Source organism: Notamacropus eugenii, chromosome 2 (genome assembly GCF_028372415.1).
Source record: "Notamacropus eugenii isolate mMacEug1 chromosome 2, mMacEug1.pri_v2, whole genome shotgun sequence".
Lineage (NCBI taxonomy): Eukaryota > Metazoa > Chordata > Mammalia > Diprotodontia > Macropodidae > Notamacropus > Notamacropus eugenii.
This window is the reverse complement of record NC_092873.1, coordinates 127,167,662-127,190,067: the sequence shown is the minus strand read 5'-3', so window position 1 is coordinate 127,190,067 and position 22,406 is coordinate 127,167,662. Positions and strand designations below refer to the sequence as shown.

At 36.8% G+C, this 22,406-nt stretch overlaps 1 protein-coding gene and 1 pseudogene across 6 annotated transcripts in view; one reads left to right on the top strand and one right to left on the bottom strand.

Moving 5' to 3' along the window:
- The window catches only part of LOC140530401 (charged multivesicular body protein 6 pseudogene), a 36,380-nt pseudogene extending 26,423 nt beyond the window's left edge, over window positions 1–9,957 (bottom strand).
- The window catches only part of KHDRBS2 (KH RNA binding domain containing, signal transduction associated 2), a 926,489-nt gene that overhangs the window by 583,804 nt on the left and 320,279 nt on the right, over window positions 1–22,406 (top strand). The window lies entirely within an intron of this gene.

The window sequence follows — 22,406 nt, the reverse complement described above, 5'->3', positions numbered from 1 at the left end:
CTAGAGCAAGCTCAGACTACCAGACTTGGCAGGGAGTCCTAGGGAGGAATGGAGTTGGAAACAGCAACAGCAATGGTCATTTACTGCTGAAGACTTGTGCATCACATGACCTTCTCATCACTGTCTTCTACTTATCTAAATGCAATAAAACTTCATGGATGCACCCTCGCAGCAAACACTGGCATCTAATAGATTATGTGATTGTAAGGAGAAGAAACAGACAAGATGTGAGAGTGACAAAGACAATGTGTGGTGCAGAGTACTGGACTGATCACAGACTTATCCTTTCCAAGCTAAGTATTTGCGTTCATCAAAAGCACCACCTCCAAGGCAAAATGACTACCTGAAGAATTAATATCAACAAATTAGAGCTCCTCTCTGAGAGGGAACAGTTTGCTGCTGACTTAGAGGGAAAGTTGAGCCAACATACAGTTGGCAACAGTGGAGTAGGAAAGGAGTGAGCAGCTCTCAGAGATTTGGTGTACAGCACTGCATTTACTCATCTGGGTCAGAACACTCACAAACACTGAGACTGGTTTGATGAAAATGATGGGGAAATTCAGAAGCTGCTAAATGAAAAACATGAACTCTACAGGATTTACCAGCAGGATAGTTCATTCACCTCTAAGAAAGCAGCATTTAATTCCTTCAAAAACAAAATACAAGCAAAGCTTAGAGAGATGCAGGATTCTTGGCTCAGTAAGAAAGCAGAAGAAATTCAGTTTTATGCTGACAGTAACAATCCAAAGTGATTTTATGATTCCCTGAAAGCTATTTATGGAACAAAAACTTATGATGCATCACAACTACTCAGTGCTGATGGAGCCACATTGATTAGTAACAAGGACATGATCCTAGAGAGATGGACTGAACACTTTCATGGTGTTCTCAGCAGACCATCATCAATCAATGTTGAGGCCATTGACCATTTACCTCAGGTTGAAGTCAATGCCTCTTTAGCTGAACTTCCAACTGAAGAAGAGGTTTTGAGGACCACTAGGTTCCTTTCATGTGGCAAAGCACCTGGTGCTGATTCTATTCCAGCTGAGATTTGCAAGGTAGGGGAACCATTGCTCATACAAAAACTGACTGAAATTTTCCAAGTTATATGGCAAGAGGAGGTTATCCCCTAAGAGTTCAAAGATGCCTCCATTGTCCATCTCTATAAGGGTAAAGAGAATAAATTGTCCTGCAACAAACACAGGGAAGTCTCTCTCAGTCATTGAAGGCAAAATTCTTGCTAGAGTCCTCTTTAAAAGGCTGATCCTCCACGTGGAAAATGGTCATCTACCTGAGAGCCAGTGTGGCTTCAGAAAGGGCTGAGGAACAGTCGATATGGTGTTTGCTGCCTGACAACTCCAGGGGAAATACCAGGAGCAGAACAGAGGTCTGTACACAACATTTGTAGATCTCACCAAGGACTTTGACACTTAGTCATGAGAGCTTATGGAAAATTATGTCAAAATTTGGTTGCCTGGAAAAGTTCATCAATATTATACATCAATTTCATGATGGCATGTTTGCCCGAGTTCTAGATAATGGACCAAATTCTCATGCCTTCCCAGTCACCAGTGGAGTGAATCAGAGCTGTGTGGTTGCTCCCATGCTTTTAGCATGATGTTTTTAGGCATGTTGACAAATGCTTTCAATGAAGATGAACACGGTATCAAGGTCAACTACCATACTGATGGTAAGTTCTTCAATTTGAAAAGGTTACAAGCCAAGACCAAAGTGGAGAGAGTGTTGGTGCATGATTTTCTGTTTGCAGATGATTGTGCACTCAATGCAGCCTCTAAAGCTGAAATGCAACAAAGTGTAGATCAATTCTCTGCTGCCTGTTTTAATTTTGGCTAATTAATTTGGTTAATTAACACCAAAAAAAACACAGGTGCTCCATCAGTCACCACCACAACATTCATATGTGAAACCATCAGTTACAACAAATGGAGAAGTTTTGAATGCTGTGGATAAGTTCACTTACCTTGATAGTGTACTTTCCAGGGATATACACATTGACAATGAGGTTGATGCACACATTGCCAGAGCTGGCTCGATGTTTGGGAGACTCTGAAAAAAAGGTTTGGGAAAGAAGAGGTATTAGACAGACTACCAAATCGAAGGTCTACAAAGCCTTTGTGCTGACCTCATTGTTATATATTTGCAAAACATGAACAGTCTACCAGTGCCATGTCAGGAAACTGAATCACTTCCATTTGAACTCTCTTAAGAAGATTCTAATGATCACCTGGCAGGATAAGTTACTAGACACTGAAATCCTTGCTCGAGCTGAACTGCCAAGTATTCAAACTGTGCTTCAGAGAGCGCAACTCTGATGGGCTGGCCAAGTTGTTCGAATGCAAAATGTACACTTGCCAAAAAGATTATGTTATGGAGAACTTGCATGGGGCAGTCGATTACATGGTGGCCAGAAGAAACGATACAAGGACATTTGCAAAGTCTCTCTCGAGAACTTTGGATTTGAATGTGCAACATAGCGTGCCCTCATAAGGAAAGGTGCTGTGCTCTATGAGCAAAGCAGAATTGAGACAGCACAAAGTAAACGCAGGAGGCTCAAATTTAGGGTATCCACACCAAATATTCATACGGACTATCTCTGTCCAACCTGCATCAGAGCATTCTGAGCTTGTATTGATCTATCAGCCACAGTCGGACACACTGAAATTTCACTTTACAATGGTGATGTCATTTTGGTCCTCTTCAAAGGTGGAGGACAAACACCACCACCAATATCTGTTTTCTAGAATTCCATCCATCTTCATAATTTATTTTGTGTTTATTTTACAGTAAGAATTATAAAGGTCTGTGGGTAGCAAAATTGAACTCCCACTCTAGTATACTTTTACTATTTTCTCTTGTGATCCATTTAACTTTTTTTAAAGAATTTGGATGCTATGTCACTTGGTATATGTGTCCAGTATTGATTTTAATTCATTGCCTATACCTTTTACCCAAATGTAGCTCGCTGATTATCTCTTTTAATTAGAGTCTACTTTTACTTTTACATCATTTGAGACTATGATTGTTACATTGGACATTCTTATGCTTCAGCTGAAACACAAAAGATTCTGCTCCAGTCCATTATCACATCACACCTATCAGATTGGCTAACATGACAAAACAGAAAAATGTTTTTAAATGTTGAAGATATGTACAGCAATTGAAATCCTAGTGCATTGTTGGTGGAGTTGTGAAATGATCCAGCCATTCTGGAGAAATATTTGGAACTATGTCCAGAGAGTTATGCAATTGTAAATACCCTTTGTGTGGTATCTTAGTCATTTTGATTTGCATTTCTCTAATCAATTGTGATTCAGAACACTTTTTTCTTATGACTATAGATAACTTTAATTTCTTCCTCTGAAAAATGCTTGTCCATATTCTTTGACCATTTATCAATTGGGGAATGACTTGCATTCTTATATGTTCAGCTCAGTTCTATATGTATTTTGGAAATGAGACCTTTATCACAGAAACTAGTTATAAAACTTTTTTCCCACCTTTCTGCTTACCTTCTAATCTTGGTTGTATTGGCTTCATTTGTGCAAAAACTTTGCAATTTAATGTAATCAAAATCATCCATTTTGCATTTCATAATATTCTCTATCTTTTGTTTGGTCATAAATTCTTCTCTTCTCCATAGATCTGAAGGGTAAACTATTAATTTCTCTCCTAGTTTGCTTATAGTATTGGTCTTTATATCTAAATCATGTACGCATTTTGATTGTATCTTGGTATAGGTTATAAGACATTGGTCTATGCCTACTTTCTGCCATATGATTTTCCAGTTTTCTCAGAAGGTTTTGGGTAAAATACTGAGTTCTTATGCCAGAGGCTGGAGTCTTTGGATGTATCATATAGCAGATTGCTATAGACATTACCTGTTGTCAGGACCAAGTGTTTTAGTGATTGCTGCTTTATAATACAATTTAAGATCTGGTTTAGCTATGCCACCTTTCCTTCCATTTCTTTTTGCTAATTCCCTTGATATTCTGTACTTTTCATTTTTCTAGATGAATTTTGTTATTATTTTTCTACCTCTATAAAATATTTTTGGTAATCTGATTGGCATTGGCATTGAATAGGTAAATTAATCTAGGCAGAATTATCATTTATATTTCGCTAGCTTAGCCTACCCATGATCAAATGAGGTCTTTCCAGTTATTTAGATTTGACTTTATTTGTGTTAAAAATTTGTAATTGTGTTCATATATTTCCTGGGTTTGTTTTGGCAGGTAGACTTCCAAATATTTTATAATGTCTACAGTAACTTTAAGTGGAATTTATCTCTTGCTGCTAGCTTTTGTTAGTATTATATAGAAATACTGAGGATTAATATGGGTTTGTTTTATATCCAGAAACTTATTTTGTTTTTTGTTTATTTGTTTATTATTTCAGGTAGTTTTGTAGTTGATTCTCTAGTATTCTCTAAGTATACCATCATATCATCTGTAAAGAGTGGAGGCTTTGTTTCTTGTTTGCTTATTCTAATTTATTGAATTTCTTTTCCTTCTATTGTTGCTAAAGCTTCCATTTCTAGTCCAGGTTTCACAGATATACAACCATGAGGTCAGCACAACACCTCTGTAGATCTTTAGTTTGATAATCAGTCTAATACCTCTTTCCTCCCATACTTTCCTTCAGAGCTTCCCAAACACTGAGCTAGCTCTGGCATTGCATGCGTCAACTTCTTTATCAATGTGTACATCCCTGGAAAGTACACTACCAAGGTAAGTGAACTTATTCACAGCATTCAAAACTTCTCTACTTGCTGCAACTGGTGGTTCCACTTATGGATGGTGTGGTGGTGGCAGCTGATGGAGCACCAATATTGAATCACAGTGGTGATAATGAACATCCTTGTTTCACTCCTGATCTTATCAGAAATTCTTCTAGCTTATCCCCACAGCATATAATGCTTGCTGATGGCTTTAGATAGATGCTTCCTATCTTTGAAGACTCCATTTATTCCTATGTTCTCTAATGATTTTTATAGAAATGGTTGTTGTATTTTGTCAATTTTTTGTTGCATCTATTGAGATAATGATATGATTTCTCTTAGTTTTGCTGTTGATATGGTCAATGATGCAGATAGTTTTCCTGGTATTGAAACAGCCTTGCATTGCCGGTATAATTTCTACCTCTTCATAGTTTATTATCCTCAAGACAAGTTTCTATAATTTCTTTGCTAAAATTTTGTTTTAAAATTTTACATCTATATTCAGCAGGTATATTGGTCTATAATATTCTTTCTCTGTTTTGGCTCTTTCCAGTTCAGGTATCCACACCATATTTGTATCATAAAAAAATGTAGTAGGATTCTTTCTTTACTTTTTTTCCAAAATAGTTTATATAATATGGGAATCAGTAATTCTTTAAATGTTTTATAGAATGTGCTTATAAATCCATGTAGTCCTGGAGAGTTTTTCTTAGGGAGTTTATTGATAACTTGTTCAATTTCTTTTTCTGAAATGGGGTTAAGGATTTTTATTTCCCTTCTGTTAATCTATTCAATTAGTATTTTTTATAAATATTCATCCATTCTACTGATTGTCAAATATGTTGGCATATAGTTGGGCAAAATGGCTCCTAATTATTGTTTTGATTTCCTCTTTATTGGTGAATTCACCTTTTTTTTTTCATTTTTAATGCTAGTGATTTGGTTTTCTTTTTTCTTTTTTAAATCAAATTAACCAAAGTTTTATCTATTTTATTGTTTTTTTGTAAAACCAGCTCTTAGTTTTATTTATTAGTACAATTGTTTTCTTAATCTCAATTTTATTAATCTATCCCTTAGTTTTCAGAATTTCTAATTTGGTTTTAATAGAAGATTTTTAATTTATTCTTTTTCTAGCTTTTTTAGTTGCATGTCCAATTCATTGAACTCTTCTTTCTCTATTTTATTCCTGTAAGCATTGAGAGATATAAAATTTCCCCTAAGAATCACTATCATTGCATTCCATAAGTTTTGGTTTGTTGTCTCATTATTGTCATTCTCTTGGATGAAGTTATTGATTGTTTTGATGATTTGTTGTTTGACCCGCTCATTCTTTAGGATTAAATTATTTAGTTTCAAATTAGTTTTTAGGCTATCTTTCTAGGGTGCTTTACTACATGAAATTTTTATAGCATCACAATCTGTAAAGGATGCAATTATTATTTCTGCTTTTCTATACTGGTTTGTAAGGATTTTATGCCCTAATACATGGTCAATTTTTGTGTAAGTGCCATGTATCACTGAGAAAATGGTATTTTCCTTTCTATCCCCATTCATTTTCTCCAGAGGTCAATCATATCTAAATTTTCTAAAATTTTATTCATCTTCTTAACTTCTTTCTTATTTATTTTAGATTTATCTAGTTCTGAGAAGGGGAGATTGAGGTACCTCACCAGGAACATTTTGCTTTGTATTTCTTTCTGTAACTCCCTTAAATTCTCCTCTAAGAATGCGCATGTTATACCATTTTGTTCACATATGTTTAGTAATGATATTACTTCATTGTCTATGGTACATTTTAACAGGATATAGTTTCCATCCTTCTCTCTTTTAATCAGGTCTATTTTTGCTTTTGTTTTATATCGGATCAGGATTCCTACCTCCACTTATTTTTTTGCTTCAAGTAAAACATAATATATACTTGTCCTGCTTTTTGCCCTTACTCTGTGTGTATCCTTCTGCTTCAAATGTGTTTCTTGAAAACAACATATGGTAAGATTATGGCTCTTGATCTACTATGCTATCCATTTCTATTTTATGGGCATTCATTTCATTCACATGCACAATAATGATTACTATCTATGTCATTCTCTCTATCCTGTTTTCTGCCCTGTTTGTAATTTTCTCCTTCCTTTCTCCTTTTCCCTCCTCATTACAGTTTTCTTTCAACTAGTACTTCCCTCAGCCTGCCCTCCTTTCTTTTAGGCCCCTTCCTTTTCTTTCTCCTTCCCCTCCTACTTCCTATAGAGTAAGTTAGATCTCTATAGCTAACTGATTAGGTTATTCCCTCTTTGAGCCAAATCTGATGAGAGTAAGGTACAAACAATGGTCATCTCCCTCCCTTCTTTACCTCTGTTGTAAGTTTTTTCCTTTCATGTGATGTAATTTGCCCTTATCTGCCTCCTCCTTTCATCTCCTGCCAGCACAATCACTTTTCACTACTTAATTAGATCTTTTATCATCACATCAAAGTCAACTTAGACCCATGCCCTCTATCTATCTATCTATCTATCTATCTATCTATCTATCTATCTATCTATCTATCATATATGTATATATGTATATATATATATATATATATATATATATATATATATATATATATATCCCCTTTAAGTGGCATAATAATAATACAGTTCTCAAGAGTAACAAGTGTCATCTTCCATTGTGGAGATGTAAACAGTTTGACCTTATTAATAATAATATTTTGTTGTTTTTTTCTTTTCTATTTACCTTTTTATGCCTCTCTTGAGTCTTGTATTCAAAGAACAAATTTTCTGTTGCACTCTTCATCAGGAAGTCTTCTACTTCACTGAATATCCTTCTCCTGCCTCGAATGATTATGCTCAGTTCCACTGAGTAACTGATCAGTGGTTGAAATCCAAGCTCCTTTGCCTTATGAAATACCATATTCTATGCCCTCTGATTTTTTAATGTAGAAGCTGCAAGGAGGGGCTGTGTAGTCCTGACTGCAGTTCCATGATATTTAAATTGTTTTTTTCTGGCCACTTATAATATTTTCTCTATGACCTAGTAATTTTGGAATTTGACTATTTCACATTTTCAGTTTGGGTTTCTTTCAGGAGGTGATCAATGGATTCTTTCAATGACTATTTAATCTTCTAGTAAAATATCAAATGAGGCTTTTTATGTTTTCTTCTTTTTTTCATTTTTTTGTTTCTATTTGATTGATTCTTAATATATCATAGAGTCATTAGCTTTTGCCCAATTCTAATTTTTAACAAGTTGTTTTCTTCAATTTGATTTTGTGCCTCCTTTTCCATTTAGCCCATTTTACTTTGTAAGGAGTTCTCTTCAATGAGTTTTTGTCCCTCCCTTTCCATTTTATTGATTCTACTTTCTTAAGAAGCCATTTTCTTCAGTGTATTTTTTTTTCCAATTTGACCAATTGTATTTTTTAAGGACTTGTTTCCTAGAGTCAATTTTTATTCTTTCTTTTCCAAGCTATTGGCTCACTCTTGCATATCTCTCATTTCTTTTCCAAATTTTTCTGCTATCGGTCTTATTTGACTTTTAAAATCCTTCTTGAGGTCTTCCAAGAAGGCTTTTTGGGCTTCAGATCAGTTCATATTCCCCTCTGAGGTTTCAGATGTAGATATATTTACAATGTTGTTCTCTTCTGAGTTTTTGCCTTGATCTCTCCTGTTCCCATAATCAGAATCTATGGTCAGTGTCCATTGCTGCTTTTTGTTCATGATTTTTGCCTATTTTCTGGGTTCTAAAGTTGAGCTCTCTTGCTGGAGTTCAGGGGCCTCTGACCTAAACATCTCCTTCTGGGAATCCTGAACCTGATCACTGGCTTTGTGGGTTAGGACCTCAGGTGCTGGCAGCTGTAAGGGAATGGAAACATACCTGGCACTGAGCTGTGGTCAGAAACACAGGAGCTCTCAGAGTGGAAGTGGAGAGTTTGGCACCTGGATGCCTGCTCACCTAAGCTTTGCGCTCGAATGTTGGCGGCTGAAAGATGTCTGCCAACTTGGAGTTGTGCCTTCTGGAGTTGTGCTTCCTAGAGTTGTGCAGAAGGACTAGGAGACTTGACTGTTGCAGAACACCAGTGTACATGATGGTTTCCTGAGCTGTTGTCTACTGGTTCCCTTGCCTGTGCTGATGGACTCATGGAGTTCTGGTGTTAGTGCATGTCTGCTCCACCACCCTGGGACTCAGAATCTCCCCCAGGTTTTCTGAGGGGGGCTTGCCACTACTTACTGGGATTCCTCTCATCTTGTACTACCCCATCCCTCAGAGTAAGAGGGCCCTTTCCCATTAATCCCCTAAGCTTATGGGGCTACCAGACCATCTTTCTGCTGGCTCAGCTATTCCGGAGTTTTTTCTAAGGCAATATTTTTCTGGGCTTTCAGAGATCAATAAGGGAGGGCGAGAGAACTTATTTCTTAATCTGCCATCTTGACTCCCAGAAGCGGAACCAAAATTGTCATTTATTTTAATTATGTTGGATTTACCTACTTATGAACAATAAATATTACTTCAGTTATTTAGTTCTGACTTTATTTGTATAAAATGCATTTTATGTTTATGTTCATATAGCTTTTATATCTGTTTTAGCAGGTATACTCTCAGGTATTTTATACTGTCTAGTTCTTTTAAGTGGTCTAAAATATTATTGCTGACACATAGTTTAATTTTCCTATTTTTCTCTTTTGATTAAATTTATTTTAGTTTTAACTTTGTCAGATCATGTTTCCTGTCCCTTCTTTTTTACATAATTAATTCTGTTCCTGGCCTTTATTTTATCTTTGTATATATCTCTCATTTTTATAGCATTTCTTGAAACCCACATACTGTTGAATTCAAATTTTCAATCTCTTATCAGTTTCCATTTTATGGGTAAATTCATTCTGTTCACATTCCAAGCTATAACTACCTGTGTATTTTTCTCTTACCTATTTTTCCTTATTATCCCTCTCTCTCTATTCCCATGCCACCTCATTCCTCTGCTTTACTTCTATTTGCTGCTTTGCCCTACTATTCCTTAAACTACCCACTGCTCTAAGAGTCCTTGCTTATCCTTTCCTTCAGCCCTATCCCTGTATCCTCTTATTTCTTTCTGTATTAGGAAGACTTTTTACCTTCCAGGATACATTTGTTGTTTCTTGTTTAACCCATTCCTGATGGGAGTAAGTTTCCATCACTTACCTGCCCTCCTCCTGTTTAGCTTCTTCTCTTTCATTTTTTCCTTTCATGCCTAATTTGCATGTGATAATTTTTCCTTTTTATCTCTCCTTACATTCTTTTCTGTGGATATTTTTAGAATCACTTCATATTACACAGTTCAGCCCAAGTCTTTTTTTTTTCAAACTACCCAAATAATGATGACAGTCATTAGAGTACTGATAATATTTTCAAATATAAGAAGTAAGCAGTGTCCCTTATAATTGACCTTTAATGTTTACATTATTTCTCCTGGATATTATATGTCAAATTTTCCCTTAAATTCTGTTATTTTTGTCACAAATATGTGAAAGTTTTTCAGTTCATTAAATGTTGATTTTTTTTTTCTTTTTGTTAAGGATTATGATAAATTTTGCTTGATAATCTATCCTTGGTCATAACCCCAGCTCTTTTACTCTATGAAATACAGTATTCCAAGACTTATGGTCCTTCAATGTAATAGCTGCTAGATGCTATGTAATCCTTATTGCAGCTTCATATTTTTTTTCTTGTTGGTTCCAATATTTTATCCCTTAACCTGGGAGCTTTCCAACTTGTCTGTGATATTCTTCTAGGTTTTGCTCCTGGGATCTCTTTCAGGTGGTTATTGATTAATTTTTTTCTATGTCTGCTTTGCCTTCTTGTTCTAGAATTTCAGATCATTTTTATTCAATAATTTCTTGTAATGCTGTGCCAAGATTCTTTTTTTTATTGTAATTTTCAGGTAGTCTGACTATTTTCATATTATTTCTTCTCAAATTGTTTTCAAGATCAGTTGGGTTTTTTTATATGTTTCACATTCTCTTCTATTTTATCATTCTTTTGATTTTGTTTTATTTCTTGGTGTCTTAGAAGGTCATTGGCTTCCTTTTGACCCATTCTAGTTTTCAAGGAATTAAAGGAACCTAGCTTTCAAGGAATTAAAGGAATTATTTTCTTCTGTAAGTATTTTAATCTTTATTTCAAGTTGTTTGATTTTTTTTAATAATTTTCTTGATTCTCTTGGATGGCTTTCATTTTTTAAATCTTTTTCTCAATCTTTTATTTGATTTTTAAAGTTTTTTTTAGTTTCTCTAAGAATTTGTGTGTGGGTGTGAGTGTCTGTGTGAATGTATGTGCGTGTGTGTGTGCTTGGGACCATTTGATGCTTCTCATTGAAAAAGGGGTGGCTTCTTTTTGCTCCACCGTCTTCCTCTGAGTATGATCACTGTACTTTTCTATGGTTGAATTATTCTTCTTTTGCTTACTCGTTTTTATTGTTTTGTTGTTGTTTGTTTTTAGCAGCTTTAAGAGTAATCAAGTCATAGTCCCAAGGTATGGAGAATCATGCTCCAAGCCTCAGGTCCCTCTTGTTATTTTCTGATGTCTGTCCTGGGGCTCAAACTTGGGGTCTCTTCTCCACTCTTACAGCCTCTAGCCACATTGTCACACAAATGATTTTGCTCCCTCAGGTGGCTACAAACTATAGCTGTCCTTTCTGTCCTGTAAATGAAACTAGAGACTATGTTCTTGTGCAAGTGCCCATAGCCAGAATCAACTGCTGCTGCAGTCACCAGGTGTGTGCTAACTCCTTCTGTCCCAGAGCCACAGCCTGGGACTTGTCTGGGCAGCACATCTGTGCTTGGCAACTCTTCACAGTGGAAGGTACTTCAATCTTTTCCTACTCAGCTGTCAGACACTCCACCACCACCATTTCCATCTGTGAGATGACAGTTTCTAAAACTGAAGCTGTCTCAAAATCCAGCTGTCCCTATGCTTGTTGTTTGTTGATTCTGAAGAGTCCTCCTGGAGGTGTTTACACTTCACTCAGGCTGAAACTCCAGCCCCGAAGGTCAGGTCTTTCCTGGGGTCTTCTCAAGTTGCCTTAGGAAAACAACTGCTTTGCCCTAACTTTTGATTACTTCCATTCCCCTACATTCCTTCTGAGGCAGTGTTTTGTCTTTTTTTTTTTTTTTTTGTCAAGGAAATTTGGAGAGTTAAAAGTTTTCTGATCCACTCTTCCTGCCTCCCAGAATCCTCTCCAATTATACTTTTTAAGCAGTTATTTCCTTCAGTAAGGTTTTGTGCTTCTTTAGTCATTAGGCCTAATCCGATATTTTTAAGAAGTTATTTTCTTCAATATTTTTGTGCCTCTTTTTACCAAGCTGTTGATTCATTTTCATGATTTTTTTGAATAACTCTCATTTATTTTCTAAGTTTTTCTTTAAACACTCTTTTCTGATTTTCAAATTTTTAAAACATTGTTTGCTTCATCTAGGTATTAACATTGGACTTGTGTCCAATTTGCCTTTTTCTTTGAGGCTTTGGTTCAAAATGTTTTCAAGTCACTCTCTTCTTCTGAATGTGTCTCAAGCTTCTCTGATACTATAATAGATTTTTGTGGTCAGGCTCTTTGTTGTTGATGATGTTAGTTTGTCTGTTTATCAGTTTGCTCATTTTTCTAACCTATTACTTAATATTGAACTCAATGGTAGAGTTGGACTCTGCTTACCTCAGAGGGTGGGGTGAATAAAGTCATCCCTACCCACATAGGGCCCCTGTCCCCTAGAGACTGTGATGCAACTGCTGCTCTTTGCTGTATATCTGTGACATGAAAAAGGGTAATAAGCAACAGAGCCCCCAAATTGTACCTGTTCCTACCCCTGGTGTAATTACAGTGGTCCATTACGATCTCTTTCTGATCAGGTGTTTAGTCTTCTTACCATCCTAGTACTTATATACTGCTGACTCTTAGTGCTGTGGCCACCACAGCTCACAGTCAATGCTGCTTCTTCCATACTATACTGTTTCACTCCTGAGTATCTGTAGACCTCTTTGTCTTTCTAAGTTCCTCTGGGCTGGAAAAAAAGGACTCACCATGTTTTTTTCTTGGTTTTCCTGTTCAGAAATCAGTTTTACATATTTTTAAGGTGTTATAGAGGGTGGTAAGTTGGGAGAACTTGACAAAAACGCTGAATTCTCTCCATGATCTTGTCTCTAAAATTACTTTCTAAAGTCACACAAAACTAGCTCCTCTGCATTCTAACCCTAGAAGTCTCCATAAACTACAATTATATCTTTAGCTATCTTCCACATTTTGTTTTTGCCTTTTTAGAGAAATTTTTTTTAAAAAAATATTTTTAGAAAAAAATTTTAGAAAAAGTTTTTGCCTAATTAGAGAAAATATTCTATAAATTTCGTCATAAATTCAATATCAAATGGTTGAATCCACACCCTTATTGGCACAGCTAAGTCAGGAATTCTAGAGTAATGCAAATATTTTATGACTTGAGAGTGACAGGGAAGATAAATAGTTGCCATAAAATGCTAGTTGAGCCAGGTATATGATCAATATACTTATCCATAATGCACTCATCTTTCTCTATGATCCAGTTATAATCTTATAGCTAAAATTCCTATTCTAGAAGCTGAATTTCCTACTTCTCTTAGTCCCTTATATTTTAGCACTTCAAAGAAACTCTGGTAATCACTTGGACTAGCCATTAGAATCACACATGTGCAAATATCTGTTTATATCCTTTATCTCTCTGCAGATAAACCCTATTATTCCCTCAGCCCAGTATTGCCTAATAACCAACAGACACCCAGCATTTTCCAAGCTGAACACAATACTGAAAAAGATATTCTCTGCTTTTATAACAGGTCCTCTTTGAAAGTAGCAGTAATTCTAAAATATAGCCCTTCATTAAGTAATCATACTTCCAGTCTAATATGTGTAAGGTGGAACTCTGAGGACAACATTCTTTACCCATACCACTGCTTTCTAAACAAAGCTAGCATTGGTTAAAATCAAAGCACTCTGCAAAAACCAACTTTTTAAATGAATTGGAGATGAGACATCAAAGATCTTTTCAAAATGTCTTTTTACTACTCAATCCCTGCTTACAATTTTCCTCACATATATCACTTAACCTCTGAGTTCTATAAATGGGTTTAATAATCCTTGTTACTTTTACCATTCACAGAGGTGCTATAAATATGACTTTGGTAATGTTTGCAATGCACTTATGATTTCTTGGAGACCATGCATTACATCTGCATCAGGTTTTAGGATTCTGTTAATTTTAACAAAAAGAAAAGAAAGATTCCCCCACCTCCTCTCTCTCTATATATGTGTGTGTGTGTGTATGTCTATATATACATATAGACATATATGTCATATATATGTATATATATTTATAGATTAAAAAACCTCATTTGTTATTTCATTTTAAATCCAAATTTAATCTAGCACAAATATCCTTTAAACATTATCAATATGTGAGATGACAGTGGACAGGGAATCAACCCATACTTTCATTGATGTTGGAAACTCCTGAACATCAAAACTTCCAGAACCAGTGCAGGTTGGCAAATTCTCTGTGACTTATAGTCTTAGAAAGTTGCCTAGAGCAGTGAGAGGCTAAGGGTTGGACTTTGCCAAAGGTCACATACCCCATGTAAGATAATGGCTTGGTTATTTTAAAGTTGTATCTCCCATAAGAATAACTGGTATTTATGAGATACTTTAAGGTTTGCAAAGCATTTTGTGTGTTATCTCATTTGATTCTCACAACTTTTTGTGGTAGATGTTGACATTATTCTCATTTTCAGATGTGAACCTGAGAGAGGTTAAGTAACTTGCACAGGATCACACAGCAAGTAAGGGTCTGAGGCGGGATTTGAACTCATGTCTTCCTAATTCCAAGTCCTGTGCACTCTCCAGCATTGTGTACTTCCTTCTGACTTTTACTTTTCATTTTCAATTTCTACATTTTAGTCTCTAAACCAATATTTTCCATGGTGGTCATGAGCTTTTTTTTGTTCATCCCTATGGAGGCAGTGTGGTACAGCATGAAGAACACTGAATCAGGGTCAAATCCTTTCTTGGATGCTTACTACCTGTGTGGCCTTGGGCAAGTTACTTAAACTACATATGTTTTAGTCTCCTCATCTGTAAAATGAGAGGGTTAATTTGATGGGCTCTGAGGTTGCTTCTATTTCTCTAGCTGTGATACTAGTGACACTAAAGCATTAAAAATCCTTCATATATACACATTCCTTCCTATACTTTAAAAATTTATTTATTTTGTTTTTAATTTGGAGAATAAAAAAATTTCCATAAAATAGTATAATAAAAAATTGAGCAGGAAACTTCAAATCTGTTATATATAACTTGATATTCCTTTAAAATATATAATAAAGTTATCATGGAAATTTCATCTCTATTTTTGATTTTTTTCATCTCTACCTGGGATTTTACTAATATAAGGAACTTCTAAGGAGGACACTGCTTCCTTTTTTGCAGATTGAAAACTTTTCTCAATCCAATAGTTTTACAAGGTTGTCTGGAGCTCTGAGAGACTAAATGACTTCCCCAAAGTCCAACATCATTCTCCAAATGTAAACCTAACATCAAATGTACTAACAATGTAATGAGCAATAGTTCAGGGGTTCAGAAATATAAATAAGCTCCCATACAATATTCCATTATCTTGTTGTTGTCATCCTTCATTTTAAAAGAAGACCATGCCATCAGAGAAATGATGACATGACTTGCACTTGACTTTGTTTTGAGTGAAGGGGGCTGTGTACATCACTAGCCTCACTTCTCCTCCAGAGCCATCTGAATCCAGTGACCAGATACTCATCAGGATGACTGGAGATGGCCCAGGATGCAATGGGAGACCTTGGCCTTTTTTAGCTAAGGCCTATTTGGGTACCCAGAGTGAGGTGACACTAATTCAGTAAATAGACCTCTTTAAAAAGTAATCAGGGAATGGTCCCTTTAATGAGCAAAAGAAAAAATACAAGTAAATCAAGCTGGGAGGGAAAGAGCAACAGTTGGTATTGATAATCCTTTTTAAGCCAGAAGGGTCCAGAAAACAGCCATTAAGTGGAGACTAGGTAGGGACCTGTTATGCAATGTATGGCCTTCAGAGTGCATTTAGTTTAAGGTTTGGGGAAAGAAAGAAAGAAAGAAAGAAAGAAAGAAAGAAAGAAAGAAAGAAAGAAAGAAAGAAAGAAAGAAAGAAAGAAAGAAAGAAAGAGAGAAAGAAAGAGAGAAAGAAAGAGAGAAAGAAAGAGAGAAAGAAAGAGAGAAAGAAAGAGAGAAAGGAGGGAGGGAGGGAGGGAGGAAGGGAGGGAGGGAGGGAGGAAGGAAGGAAGGAAGGAAGGAAGGAAGGAAGGAAGGAAGGAAGGAAGGAAGGAAAGAAAGAAATAAAGAAAGAAAGAAAGAAAGAAAGAAAGAAGGAAAGAAGGAAAGAAGGAAAGGAGGAAAGGAGGAAAGGAGGAAGGGAGGAAGGGAGGAAGGGAGGAAGGGAGGAAGGGAGGAAGGAAGAAGAAAGAAAGAAAGAAAGAAAGAAAGAAAGAAAGAAAGAAAGAAAGAAAGAAAGAGAAAGAAAGAATAGAAGGAAGAAAGGAAGGAAGAAAGGAAGGAAGGAAGGAAGAAAGAAAGAAAAGGAAAGAAAGAAAGAGAAAGAAAGAAAGAGAAAGAAAGAAAGAGAAAGAAAGAAAAAAGAAAGAAAGAAAAGAAAGAAAGAAAGGAAGAAAGAAAGAAAGAAAGAAAGAAAGAAAGAAAGAAAGAAAGAAAGAAAGAAAAAGAAAGAAAGAAGGGAGGGAGGGAAGGAAGAAATCTAACCAGTAAACCCCATGTTAACTGGGCATCCTCTTGCCATCCAAATTGACCTTCCTTTGGAGAGGAGAAGTTGGGGGGGGGGGGGAGGGGGACAGAAGGGAGAGTTACCCAGACACTTCACCTAGTTGTCTTAATGAAAAACTAGACACCTAGGTGAAGCAGTGGACGGAGTATTGGTCCTGGAGCGAGAAAATCCTAAGTTCCAATCCAGTCTCAGAAGTTTACTAGTTGTTTGACCCTGGCTTTAGTCACTTAACATCTCTTTGCCTCAGTTTCTACAATTGTACAATGGGGATAATAATAGCACCTACCTTTCAGAATTTTTGGGTGGATCAACAGAGATGAGAACTGTAAAGCACTTAGCATAGTGTGTGGAGCATAGTGATGCTATATATGTGTTAGCGAGTAGCTACTCTGAAGCATTTTTAAAAACACAAAATATCTTATGCATTATTTCGTTTTTGCCTCACAAAGATCCTAGGAGGATGACAAGTGGTTGTGATTTTCATTTTAGATATGAGGAACTTTGATAGAGAAGCTGGCAAAAGTAGACAGTGGCAAAAGCAGAAACCAGGTCAGGCAGTCAGTAAATAACCATTTACTAAACACCTATGTAATAGGAGTTCTTCAGATTTTCTGAATCTGAGACTGTACTGAGAGTTAAAAATCTTCCCCACCCTTTGAAAGGCCTTAGGTAGGACTATTGAGGGAGGCTTGATTAGGGGATGCTTGTTGCCTATGAAGGCTCACACATTTTACTGATTGTTAATGAGTCACTGAGTCACTAGAGAGTCTATCCTCTGGCTCTGATAAGATTATATATACTCTTAGGGGAGGTTTTGCTTTGGGGCTTAGTTTTGGAAGAAGATTTGTGAACCAGATGAGACTCTGGGAAGCCACTAAGCAGCACCCCTTCCCACCCCCACCAGCTTTGAAAATCCAGATGTTGGTATTTCCCTCTCTGATAACTGTGTATGTATATATGTATGGATGTATGTATGTATGTATGGATGTATGGATGTATGTATGGATGGATGGATGGATGGATGGATGGATGGATGGATGGATGGATAGAATGGTCAGACAATTGGAAGCATGTCTGTTGGTCCCTGTATGTTGAATGCGACTAAAATGATTGTTGACCCTCCAAAATTGCCTTTCCTTTTATAAATGCAGATTTAAGAATCTGTGCTACCAGGGTGCTTACTGATAGACTTATGTTCCTTCTATTCTACCAGACTAAGGTCCAAACAAACCAGAGTCATATCTTCACTGTTCTGCAATTGTAATATGTTAAATCTCCTAATCTCAGTAATGAGTCTTAAAGTGACCTATTTGAAATGTTAATTCACTGTCCAAACATCTTTCCAATTAATTATTACTAAAGTATAGGTCAAACGCTATTACTCTTCTCTCTGAGATAAAATACGTCTCCTTCTCCTTGTCCTCCTTCCCCTTCTTCCTCATCCTCCCCCACATGCTGAAGGGGGCCCATATGTTGTCTGGGCATGGCCCGCAAAATAGACTTCGTTAACATCTTCCCACCAACCTTCTTCAAGGGTGGCTTTCATTCCTGCAAGGAAGCAAAACAGGAGGCTGGGATCTGAGACCACTAATCTGCTCTCCTGAGAGAAGCAGGTTCTGGTTTAAAAATATGTGTATCTGCTCTCTTAAATACAGTTCATCCAGGGAATTAATCATATTGTGTCTAACTTCTGATCACTTTGTCATTTGGAGGAAAGGAGAACCAAATGTTCTATATCAAAGTTTGAACCTTTTCCCACCTCATATCAATTATGCAATAAGTATTCATAGTAGAATGGTGGAGCCAAGATGGTGGAGGAGAAGAATGCACATACACTAGCTCGTCCCCCACAGCCCATAAAATACGTGTAAAAAATGACTCTCAACAAATTCTAGAGCAGCAGAAGCCACAGAAAGACAGTGAAAGAGATTTCCAGCCAAAGGTAACCTGGAAGGCTGACAGGAAAGGTCTATGCCACAGGACATTGAGCAGAGCAGAGCATAGCCCTGACCACATGGCACCAGGAGGAACAGGACCAGAACAGGCCTCGGGGAAGAATCCCCAGCAGGGAGGGTCTTAGATCCCTCAACCTACAAGTGTCAAAGAAAGCTTCAAAGGTCAGTGAGAGGGCTTTCCCAACTGGGCGAGAGGGAAGCAGGTTCCCTCCCAACACTGGCCCCAGGCAGTGGTGGAGGTAGCAGCAACAGCAGCAATGGTGGCAGCAGCTGCAGCTTTCATTTGTGAAGCACTCTGCCTAAGGCTTCTGGGGAAATTGAGCAGCTGATTTGAATCTCAGCCCTGAGCATGATCCTGGGATAAGGAGGAGTACTAGAACCCTCCTACAAAAGTCAAGTAACTGGCTGGGAAAATGCCCCAAAAGGGGAAAAAATAAGACCATAGAAGATTACATTCTTGGTGAACAGGTATTTCCTTCCATCCTTTTGAATGAGGATATCAAGGCTTCTGCATCCAGTACCTCCAAAATGAGTAAGCAATGGTCTCAGGCCATGGAAGAGCTTGAAAAGTGAGTCAATAGCTTGCTAAAGGAGACACAAAAAAATGCTGAAGAAAATAACACCTTTAAAAATAGGCTAACTCAACTGGCAAAAGAGGTCCAAAAAGCCAATGAGGAGAAGGATGCTTTAAAAAGCAGAATTAACCAAATGGAAAAGGAGGTTCAAAAGCTCACTGAACAAAATAGTTCTTTAAAAAGGAGAGTGGAGCTGAGGGAAGCTAATGACTTTATGAGAAAACAAGAAATTACAAAACAAAATCAAAAGAATAAAAAAATAGCAGACAATGTGAAATATCTCATTGGAAAAACAACTGACCTGGAAAATAGATGCAGGAGAGACAATTTAAAAATTATGGGACTACCTAAAAGCCATGATCAAAAAAGAGCCTACAATCTTTCATGAAATTATCAAGGAAAACTGCCTTGATATTCTAGAACCAGAGGGCAAAATAAATACTGAAAGAAGGGGAAAAGGAGACAAGTGGGGTGAGGGGGATGACAGAAGGGAGGGCAAATGGGAAAAGGGAGTAACTAGAAGTAAACACTTTTGGGAAGGGACAAGGTCAAATAAGAGAACAGAATAAAGGGAGGACAGGGTAAGATGGAGGGAAATATAGCTAGTCTTACACAACATGACTATTTTGGAAGTCTTGTACAAAACGACACATATATAGCCTGCATTGAATTGCTTGCCTTCTCAGTGGGGATGGATGGGGAGGGAAGAAGGGAGAGAAGTTGGAATTCAAAGTATTAGAAATGAATGTTGAGAATTGTTATTGTATTTAGCTGGGAAATAAAAAATACAGGGAATGGGGTATAGAAATCTATTTTGCTCTATAAGAAAAGAGAGAAGATATGGCAAGGGTGGGGTGTTATAGAAGGGAGGGCACACTGAGGGAAAAGTAATCAGAATGCAAGGTATTATAGGGTGGGGGAAGGGGAGAGATGGGGAGAAGAATTGGAACTCAAAATTTTGTGGAAATGAATGTCATAGTCTAAAAATAAATAAATAAATAGAAATTTTTAAAAAAGTATTCATAGTAAAGAAAACCATTTGTCCAAATCATTATAAAACAGAAATCAGAGAAAGTTCACATAGGATAATATTATACCAGATAACCCAGAGTGAAAGACCTCTCATCCTGAGAGAAAGATAACTCAGCTCTATGAAGAGCCAGTGTCCTAGATCTCACCCAAGGAGTAATTCCCTAAAATCTCTAGAACAGCAAACTGGGAATGGGGACATGATGGAGAATGCATGTTCTTCCCACATCTTCTCAGAAGTTTTTGTCCTTCAGAAACCTGAAGTAGTATTGACTTCTTCCATCTTCTTCTCAAAGCATGAAGCCAAAATTTAGACACCAAAAACTTGATGTTTGACCAATCCAAAAGTAGAAGGGATGCTGAGAATTAAAGCTCTCTATGTCTTGCCATCTCTTCCGTACCCTAATGTAGGTAGGGCCTTCATTTACATCAATAAGGAGAGAGTCCCATAGCAATGGACTTTGGGGCCCGTTTAGTTTAGGATTTAAAGCCCTTCACAATTTGGCTCCAGTCCAAAACAAAGCTTGTTTTCTCATTATCTTCTCTTGCCCTGGGCCCCTCTGTGCCTATGCACACACACACACACACACACACACACACACACACACACAAACTATATTGTAACCAAAATTATCTGCTGACTATTCCTCACATGTCCTGTGCCTGAAACACCCTCCCTCTTCACCTCTGTCTCTTAGAATCTCTGTCCTTTTCCTAGACTATGACCAAAGACTATCTCCTACACAAGTTCTTCCCCCGTTTTATTAGTTTTCTTCCTGCTGAAATTGCTTTGTATTTGTGTACATATGTCACCTATTTTAGTAGAATGCCCTTCAGTGGTTGGGGCTGCTTTGTCGTTGTCCTTGTGTCCTCAGCCTTACCACAGTGCCTCGAACTTAGTAGACAATAAATGCTTTGGATATTAACAACAGGAAACTGAACCAACAAGAATAAATTTAGACTTTACCATTTTTTTTTGCTAAAACATATGCATATTTTTTCTATTAGAGCACTTTGTTTTCTATATTACCCCCCCAAAATTGCCTATGTACAAATTTCTAGCCTATAAATTACCTTGAAAATGAGAGAGGAGAAAGAACCATAGATCTCTGCTGTACTTAATGACACTGTGGAAGTAATGTTCACAGTACTGGAGAAGATGGCCAATTAATGGCTTTTGAGGTTCGCTAAATGTCTGAGTAAAGTTGAGATATTTAATAACCACAAAAGCTATTTACTACAAGTTTGTTCCTAATCCTCTAATCATGATTCCTATTATATGTGTGGATTAAAACTGGTACAACAAACCAGTACATAAATTTCTTTTTAACGGGTCTGTTTTCTCTTCTAGATGTTTGTTGTCGGCGTCATTATATTTGTCTGATTTTTTCCTCCTTCCAGTGACTTTACTTCCAAAGAATGATTCAAATGGGTCAAATGACAAAGTAAATCTGTCTTTTGCTGTACGATTATCTCAAAGAAAGGGGAGCTAAAGAGACAACCTTTGCACTATCTTTTTTAAAGCCACATCAGGCTGAAATCTGGAGGGAAGGAGAAGGAAGTAGAACAAGAGAAATAGAATTCCTCGAAATTATCCTCACAATTTGCAAATGTTCTCTCTCTCCCTCTCTCTCTTTCTCTCTCTCTCCCTCTGTCTCTCACTCACACACACACACACACACACACACACACACGCACACACACACGCACACACACATACTTCAAAAACAGTGAATGGGTGATTGTAAATGAACATCAGGAAAATTAAAGCACATAGGTGCAAATGATAAGATCAAATTAAACTAGGTCAATCAATCCCTCAACAAGCAATTATGAAACACTATGTAGCATGCTCTGGGATACAAATATGATCATGAAACAATCTTTATTTATAGGGGTTGAGGAAACAAAAAGACATATATAGGTGGGTTTAAATAAAACTAAGAACAATAATGGTAAACCATACAGGAACCAGGTCATTATCACAGAACTATTGTTTACCATTGCTCAGAAAAAAAACAGCAATCTATTCTTTACATAGTTATACCAAATATGCATAATATCCAAGCTATGTTAAATGAAAAATTTTCAAAACATGGATATCTAGTGGAAGAAATCGAATCATGTGGTTATAGGATGGAGTACATATCACACATATCAACCTGTCTACCATTAGAATAGTCTCAAACGTGCTTTCACTGTGACTACAGAAGATCCCAAAGCTTTAATTATAAAAAGCAGTGTCTGTTGGCCAATGTAATAGTCAATTCAACGTCAATTA